This window comes from Pseudorasbora parva, chromosome 17, assembly GCF_024679245.1.
Source record: "Pseudorasbora parva isolate DD20220531a chromosome 17, ASM2467924v1, whole genome shotgun sequence".
NCBI classification, from domain to species: Eukaryota; Metazoa; Chordata; class Actinopteri; order Cypriniformes; family Gobionidae; genus Pseudorasbora; species Pseudorasbora parva.
Genome location: NC_090188.1, coordinates 12,950,732 through 12,959,092, shown reverse-complemented (window position 1 = coordinate 12,959,092; position 8,361 = coordinate 12,950,732).

Genomic DNA, 8,361 nt, shown 5'->3' with positions numbered 1-8,361 from the left:
TCACTCATAAGGAGGGAAAGGCGTCTTGGTATTCATCACCACAGTGATGCTGGATGTTAATGTTAATTATTTATTAGAACATCAAATCTCACCAAAGTTAAGAATAGAGGTTTAAAATCCATCCATCCAACTGGCTTTTTATCAATCTATGTATCTGTCTGTCTGTCCGTCCGTCTGTCCGTGCATCCATCTATCTATCTATCTATCTATCTATCTATCTATCTATCTATCTATCTATCTATCTATCTATCTATCTATCTATCTATCTATCTATCTATCCTTTTCTTTCTTAATCTTATCCTATGACTGTTCTTTAGAATTGTAAACCTTGTTTACAGTGTTCCTGTCTGAAAGTTTGCAGTATACTGTATTTCACAACCAATCGCCCCTCAGTCTAGTGTCAAAGCAAAGCTTGATCTTGATTTTTTGGTGAATCCAATATTAGTATCTGTCTATTTAACTGAATTCATTGAGCTCAGAATAGGTTTAAGGTATCATGCAGTAGACTTTGAACAGTGTTGAGTGTTGTTGCACCAGAATGTCACCCGATACTGGCTGCTAGAGCAAGGACGAAGGGTTACTGCAGGCACATAGAAAGAGAATAATTATTTATTAGCAAAGACTTTGTTCAGAATCAAACCGCCGTTCAAACTGAGTTTTTCTATTCATCTCAAGGACAGCTGATCAATATAGCATTTTTGTGGTTCTTTTTAAAGTTTTTAAAAAAGAGTGTTCTTATGTTCACCAAGGCTGCGTTTATTTGATCAAACATTAAAAAGAGAAGTATTATAAAAAAATAATTTTTACAATTTAAAATAACTCCAATTAAATTAAACTCTTAATTAAACTTTCTATTCTTTCTTTCAAGGTCAATCTTGTTAGGTACTGTTAATGATGTCGTCTTGGGCATATGAACAGTATAAACTTACCGCAAAGACATTATCTTTTTCATAGATTTTGTCTTAATCTACATTTTTAGTCAAGCTGTTTGAGCATGTTTTACAATTGTAGTGCAATGGGGTGAGAAGTGTGTCCTTTCGATCCATTTAATGTCTTCACGTATAATTTAATGATTTGGTAACACTTTAGTTACTGCGTTTGTTAACATGAACTTTTTTAACAGCATTTATTCATCTTTGTTAATGTAAGTTAATAAAAATACTTATTCATTGTTCATAATGATGACATTTAAAAAATAAAATTCACTATTAAGATCATTGATAGTTCATGTTAATAAATGAAACCTTATTTTAAAGTGTTACCATTTACTTTCATGGCATGTTCTGTTGTGGGCTGATCTTTTTGTTTTTAGTGTCTTCACTAAGCAGATCTATGTTTTAATGCTGTTTCAACATATTTTGATCAGTGGACCGATATATGTTTTAATAGTTAAACAAACAATTTGGGAGGGTCCCAGACAAAATCAAACTCGACAACTACAAAACTCATTTTGTGATAGCCGTAAAAGAGTATTCTTCTGCGGTCCAGGGTCGCTAATAAAGCTGCAGATGTCAATAGTTTTTAGCATAATTTTGATGTCTTCTGGATGTTTGTGCGGTGTTGGCCAGCAGGATAATGAGATGACAGTCTGATGTGCTGTTTGAGCTTTCTCGCTTCACACCTCTAGCATCTCTAATGAGAGACCCCTGAATCAGTCTTAGTGACCCTCACAAAACTCTAATGAGGAGCATGCCGTTTGTTCACCAATTAACGGTCTCAAGCAGATGGAGTTATGCAGTGTTGAAATCTTAATTTAGATGTCTGTTTTTCATACTGTGTGCATAGATACATACTCATCAGATGAAAGTCTGGTCTTTGATAAATGGAGGACTCGTATGAAGCAAAAGCTAATAACAGTCAGACCTCTGAACTGAGATGAGACTAAGATGGGCACGGAGGCTATTATACAACTGCCCTAAAAAGGGAAAGAGCCACCAGGCATATCTTTGACATTAAACCCCATCCAACCTCTGAAAACTATAGTAAAATGGTTATTCACTAGGCAGGATGCTCTCAGGCTTAGTCATTTCTTATTACTTGTTTGTTCTTGCCTCTAGCTATCAGAGAGCATGAAAGCATTTTCATTGTTACAGCAATTGTGGCGTTTGGCTTGGGGTTTTTGCCAAACATTTTCAGTATTTCAATGGCGTATGGCTGTGATGTATACAATATGCATGTAAGGAGAGATTTTATATATAGCCTACATTAATGTATCTTTAAATATTTGAATTTCAAATATATGGAATATAATTTTGTTTTAAGATTCAATATCACTTTTTTGGTTAAAATGTATATAACATTAGGCTATTTTATTCATTTTAATACAAGGCAGAGTGTATCTTTGGTATTGTAATGTCACCTTTTTGTGCTTTTGGCCTTTACTGCATTTAAAGTTGCCCTGCAGTGTGTCAAGTTAATTTTTAGAAGCATAAATATTTATAGGACTTCATAAAAGATGAGGGAGAAATAATAATTTTTTTATAGTGTCAAGATGGCTTTTAAAATAGTTTTAGACTGATTACATACAGTATATTTTGTGTGTGTGTGTGCGCCCGCGTGTGTGTGTGTGCGTGCGTGTAAGTGCGTGCTTGTTTTTTTTAAATATCAGGACACAAATGTTTATTGACATGGGTATGACATGGGTTTTACAAGGAAAAGGGGAAATATGAGGACATTGCCCATGTTCCCACTTTTCAAAAGGCTTATAAATCATAAAGAATGAGTTTTTTTGAGAAAGTAAATATGCTGAATGTTTCTTGTGATGGGTAGGTTTATGGTATAGATAATTACACCTATGGAATGTCCCCACATTTCACAAAAACGTGTGTGGGTGCATACGCATACCTGACCATTAAACCAGTAGGGACAGTAATGACATTGAATTCTAAATACATAGACATTAATGTGGACTTGGTCTCCCTTTGCAACAGCTACCACTCTTCTGTGAAGGCTTTCCTCAAGGTTTTTGAGTGTTTCTGTGGGATTTGTTGGCTATTCATCCAGTAGAGGATTTGTGAGGTCAGGCACTGATGTTGGATGAGAAGGTCTGTCTTACAATTGCTTTTCCAGTTCTCAATGGACCTTGATTTTTGCACTGGGGAACAGTCATTCTGGAATAGGAAAGAGCCTTCCTCAAACTCTTCCCACAAAGTTGGAAGCATATTGGCATATTGAAGCATTAAGATTTCTCTTCACTGGAAGTAAGGGTAGGCCCAACTCCTGACCATTAGAGTTGGCACAATTGATTAAGGCAGGAGGTAACATTTTAAGAGCATCCGCCAAACCTAGACTCACCCATCAGACTGCCAAACAGAGAAGAGTGATTGGTCACTCATCAGAACATGTTTCCATTTCTCCAGTGATGCAAGGTTTGCATGCAGCAGCACGACAATGGAAACCCATTCCATGAAGCTTCTGCTGTAGTTTTTGCACCATTATTAATGCCTGTAAAAGTTTCAAACTTTTCAGCCATGAAATCAGAAGAGCATTGGTGACTGAACATGGTTAATAATTAAGAGGTAGGCCATCCATCCAATTCAGCATTACAATTGTAATAAGACTTGTTCATTGTTTACAATAAATTACATTTTAAAACATTTTGAACAATTATTCTAGAATGTAATATTTCAAAATATTACAGTATATGTTTAGTTTACTGTAATTTGCAGCCAGCCTTGGTGAGCATAAGAGATTTAAGCATTTGTTAATTAGAAAAGGCCTACGCAAGAATAAATAGTTTCTGTTTAGATGCAGTATCCTCATGCTTAGATAATTGTCATTTACACAATATGCACTTTCCTGTGCAGTATTTTCATCTTCCAAGTGCCAGTAACCTAAATTTTAAAGTAATATACTTGAAGAGGGTTTGGGAGGGATTGTGGGATACAGATCCGTGAATATTATGATTAATGGCCACAAGATGGAGACTCAACCTTCACTTTGTCTTTGCCAATTAGTCACCCCCTCACTGACTTGAAGGGCTCATATGCTGTAGTGTAGAAATTCAAATGCTCAAATGACTTTTTCGTTTGTTTGAGGAATCGTTTCTGTTCTAATTATGAAATTTAATCGCACATTTGCTTGGGGTAAAATGAACGGTAAACAGTTATCCAAACACAATAGGCTAGGCTACTTTCTGAATCCATATGTCATGTTCAGGTATGAATGCTCGCCAACAAATGCTTCATAAATAAACACATGCTGCACAGTCCGGGTCTTACTAAAGGGTGATTCGTGTACAGGTTTGAATCTATTTGCCTTGTTCTTTAGATTTATTTTTGTACTGCCCAATAATTATTCCATTTTCTAAAATGTCTCGCTCAATATCCGAGCACAGCATGACCCCTAAATGGTTTCCTGGCTGTTATTAGACCTCTGACAGATGAGTTTCTCTTTCTTTTATGAGGCAAGTGGTGAGAAACCGAATTGTCCGCGTCTCGGAAACGGCACTCTGTCACACACGCTGTTAAGTGTATTTCAGTGGATAGGATTGCTCGTGGCAGGAGTCCCTCGAGGGCTCGTTTTGATGTGCACCGATGGGTTCCCATAGCAACCGACTGGCCAGTGAACGGCTACATATGGTGTGTGTGTGAGAGTTGAGGAAGTGTGTTCTGTTCACACTTAAACTCTGACACAGAGTTGCACGAATCTAGCTAGGTTCTTCGTTTTCTTTGTACGGGAGATGAGTGAAGAGATGTTAATGAATGCATCTCACTCCAGGATGCTTTATTTTGTGTCAAACTACGCCGTCGCATCTCTGCGGCTCGATTCGATGCTTTCAAACAAAGATGCCTGTAACATGCAAAGCAACATCAAAGCGTCCTGCATAATTAAATTGGTTGTTTTTACATATGTTTGCTTTAGAACGTTTTATTTTTTATTCATAAAGAAGAAGTAAAACAATTGTCTCTTCAAATGTTCTCAGTTTCTGTGCAAGTCATTCATTCAGTCATGTCTGTCTATTTGGCCACATGCAGGGTGACCGGGATTAAGAACCGTAGAGCTATGTCTACGCCACTAAAACAAACTGGAATTGTAAAAAATAAAATAAAAATTGTTAGCCTACTGTTTTCAAACCGGTTTCCTTAATGTTCGGCAGCTAGTCCCATCCTAACCTTGCACTTTTGTTTAACCAGAAGGCTCTTCTTTTTCATATAGCCTAACAAAAAAAGAGCAATATTACAAAGTTTTAGGAGTTACAAGATGTTTAAATAGGCTACAGGAGACTAGGCCAGTTCGCACTAACAATGAAGGCTTGACAGTCTATATTAGTATCCACACCAACATATTTCAATGTTCTGTTTATTATAAGCATGGGCTGCAGATGTTAATAATAAAATAATAATAGATTTTATTTATAATGCACTATTCATTCCGAAGAATCTCAAAGTGCAACAAGGGGGGGGGGGGGGGGGAATAACAACAAAAAATGAATAACAAGTAAAAATATAGAATACTACAAACAATCAACCAACACAGAAAACAGAACAGAAACAGAGCTGATGGTGAACAGAAACAGAGCTGATGGTGAACAGAAAACAGCTGATGGTGGAAGTCTCTGTTAGCTCCGCAGCACACTGTGGTCCACTCCATGTTTCAGATTTCTCCCAGCGGCAGTGTCCCGATGACATCGCCGAGGCACGACAGCTGAAGACCAGATGATGGGTCTTCTTCATGATGATTCAAACGATGGGGATCGCTGCAGCACCATGCAGGAGGCAGAACATTCCTCCGGGCACTTCTGTGGACACACCGGGGCCGGCGCAGATGTCCAAGCCGCTCCACGGTCGCAATGCAGGACGGAACAGCGGCGCAGCCGAGAAGCAGAACATCCCAACATCATGCCGGACGCCGACGACGAGAGCCCGGATGACGCTAGCCCGGTGCAAACTTCAGCCACCATGCAGCCCAAGCCCAAGGGAGACCACCAGTGAGCACCCGCGGCGAGAAACATCAAATGTCCTCCAAACCAGAAACCAACCGCAGCAATTCAAACGTAAACATTAGAGAAGCGGTTGAAAACGGCGAAACGACGAACAACGACCTCTCAGTGGCTGCCAGCAATCAGCAACAGTCCCAATTGTAGCTCTGACTGTTATACTAGTCACAAACATAAGGAAATAAAATAAAATGTAAATCTAATAGTACATTAACATGATTTGTTGTGGGTGGAGAAGCGGCGAACAGACAACGCCAGCGTCCTCTCCCCCACGTTGCCTAGCAACATAAACATAGTCATAAACATAAACATGTTGTCTGCGCTTTAAATGTTTGATTGGATTATGACCGGCTGTCAGTGTTTTTATTGTTCATCGTCTGAAAAAAACTCCTTTGCAAGCGATTTCAACAGTTTTGTTATACCCTGTGTTATTGTGGTGTGGACTAATTCTCATAGAATTCAAATGATTATTTAAACTATTTAGTTATTTTATTATCATTATAATTATCATCCTTGGTGTGAATAGGACATAAAGCTGCAGTCTGAACCTTTTTTCAAAATACATTTTCAAGTACATAACCAGCCAGTGTTCATCTCCTTACCGTAGCCCGATTCACAACGGTAAGCTTGTAATAATGTTATAATCTGAGTGCTAATGGAAGCTTTCCGAGCAATATTCAAGCATGGCGTATCATTACGTCAGCTAGTAGGCTTTCGCATGTGAGGATGCTGCAGGTGGTGGATCATTTATAGCCTTTTCTTACAACAGCTGGAGTAATTAAGCTTATCATTTTGATGGCGGATTGTAATAAAAAATAATAATAATTGGAATGGTTTGATGTCATATGAGCTAACCGATTGTTAGATTTAATCACCGTTGGTACAGTAATTTATTGAAATGCTTTTTTTTCACCGTTGATCTCAACAAAAGTGGCAAAAATCTGCGTAGACTGCGTAGAAAAAATTTAAGCGTAGACTTAAACAGATTAGCCATTACGAAGTAATATTACTGACCAGAGGTATCTCATCATCTCAAAAGTTTTTCATTTCATTCAGCTCCTATTTTTAAACAGCGTGCTCTCTTTGGACAGTAATGAATCGCCTTCAGACCACAGGGCTGGCAGAGGGAGACAGGTGTGGATGTCAAAATTTGCGAATGAGTCAAGACACGTACCTCAGTCTCTGTAATTTGCCAGTGCTGCTCACGGTGAAAGAAGACCCACATCGACAGGCTGTCAGTTTCCAAAAGAATGCATTACTGCATTAACAACTAGCTGGTCAGTTCTGTTCTGTACACATTTTATATGAATTAGCTTACCACTACTACCTTTAATTTCTAAAGTGAATTTAGTTGTAGAATGCCGTTTTCCCTCTCATAATGTACAAGATTAAGCACTCAAAAGAGGAGTTACTCTGTATTAAGCTCCAGTGTGAATAATGTAATGTTTCTTTATTTTTTACACCCGTCAGAAGCGATCATACTTCCAGACGCATAAAAGTAATAGAGTTTGCACTTTTCCTCTCACCAATCAGAATGCAATTGTCTTTGACTTGTAATGTAGTAAAAAGTCTGGCTTGCCCAATCTCCGCTGTAATTGTTTCCGGGTGTATCCGGCTTTGCATGTGTGGGATTCCAGCTCCCGGAATTTGCAATCACAGTGAGCTTTCATCTCTTTGATATCAGATCAGCATGACAGAATCAGATGATAGAGCTCTACAATTACAGCTGCACCTTTGAAAGCACATTTGGCATTCGACAGAGCACATGCTGCATACATTGACGCCCCAGATACCGTCGACAAACCAGTTACTATCAGATCATATACATCAAGGTTTCATCTGTATGGCTGACGACCTCTTCAGTCAATTATTTTCTTGTTAGCGAGGCTTAAACCTGATGGGGAGTGGCTTAATTATAACACCCACTACATTGTGCACAATTAAAGGTTGTGGCGTCCTTTGTTTAGTATGTAGAATGAAGAGCCTGTCGTACTCCCAACGGCAGATCTACACCATGTTAATAGGAATTAGACATGGCATTTCGTGTTACCTAAAGTACCATAAGGGAATCTGCCTTCACTTTGTCCACTCTGCAAGGTTTCGAATTGAAGCTCACGTTGCTGGACAAGGCAATGCTTTGTAATCTTAGAAAAAGCGGTGAGTTTAAGGCATTTGGCTGCAGCTATTTTAATCTAAAGGCTGGAGCATTAAGTCAGATGCACGATAGAAGGGCCTCCCTGAGGGCTAGCCGGTTACACGAGTAAAGCTCAAGAGGAGAAAGCGAGAATATGTGCATGCAAATCAGCACCAGTGCTTTTTTTCTTTTTAGCTAGTTAGTTCTTTTCTTTTATGCGAAACTGAATCAGAAGTGCCGTGTGGTTGTGTCGTAGGGCTTTACTAATGCCAATTTCTTTCTATCGCTA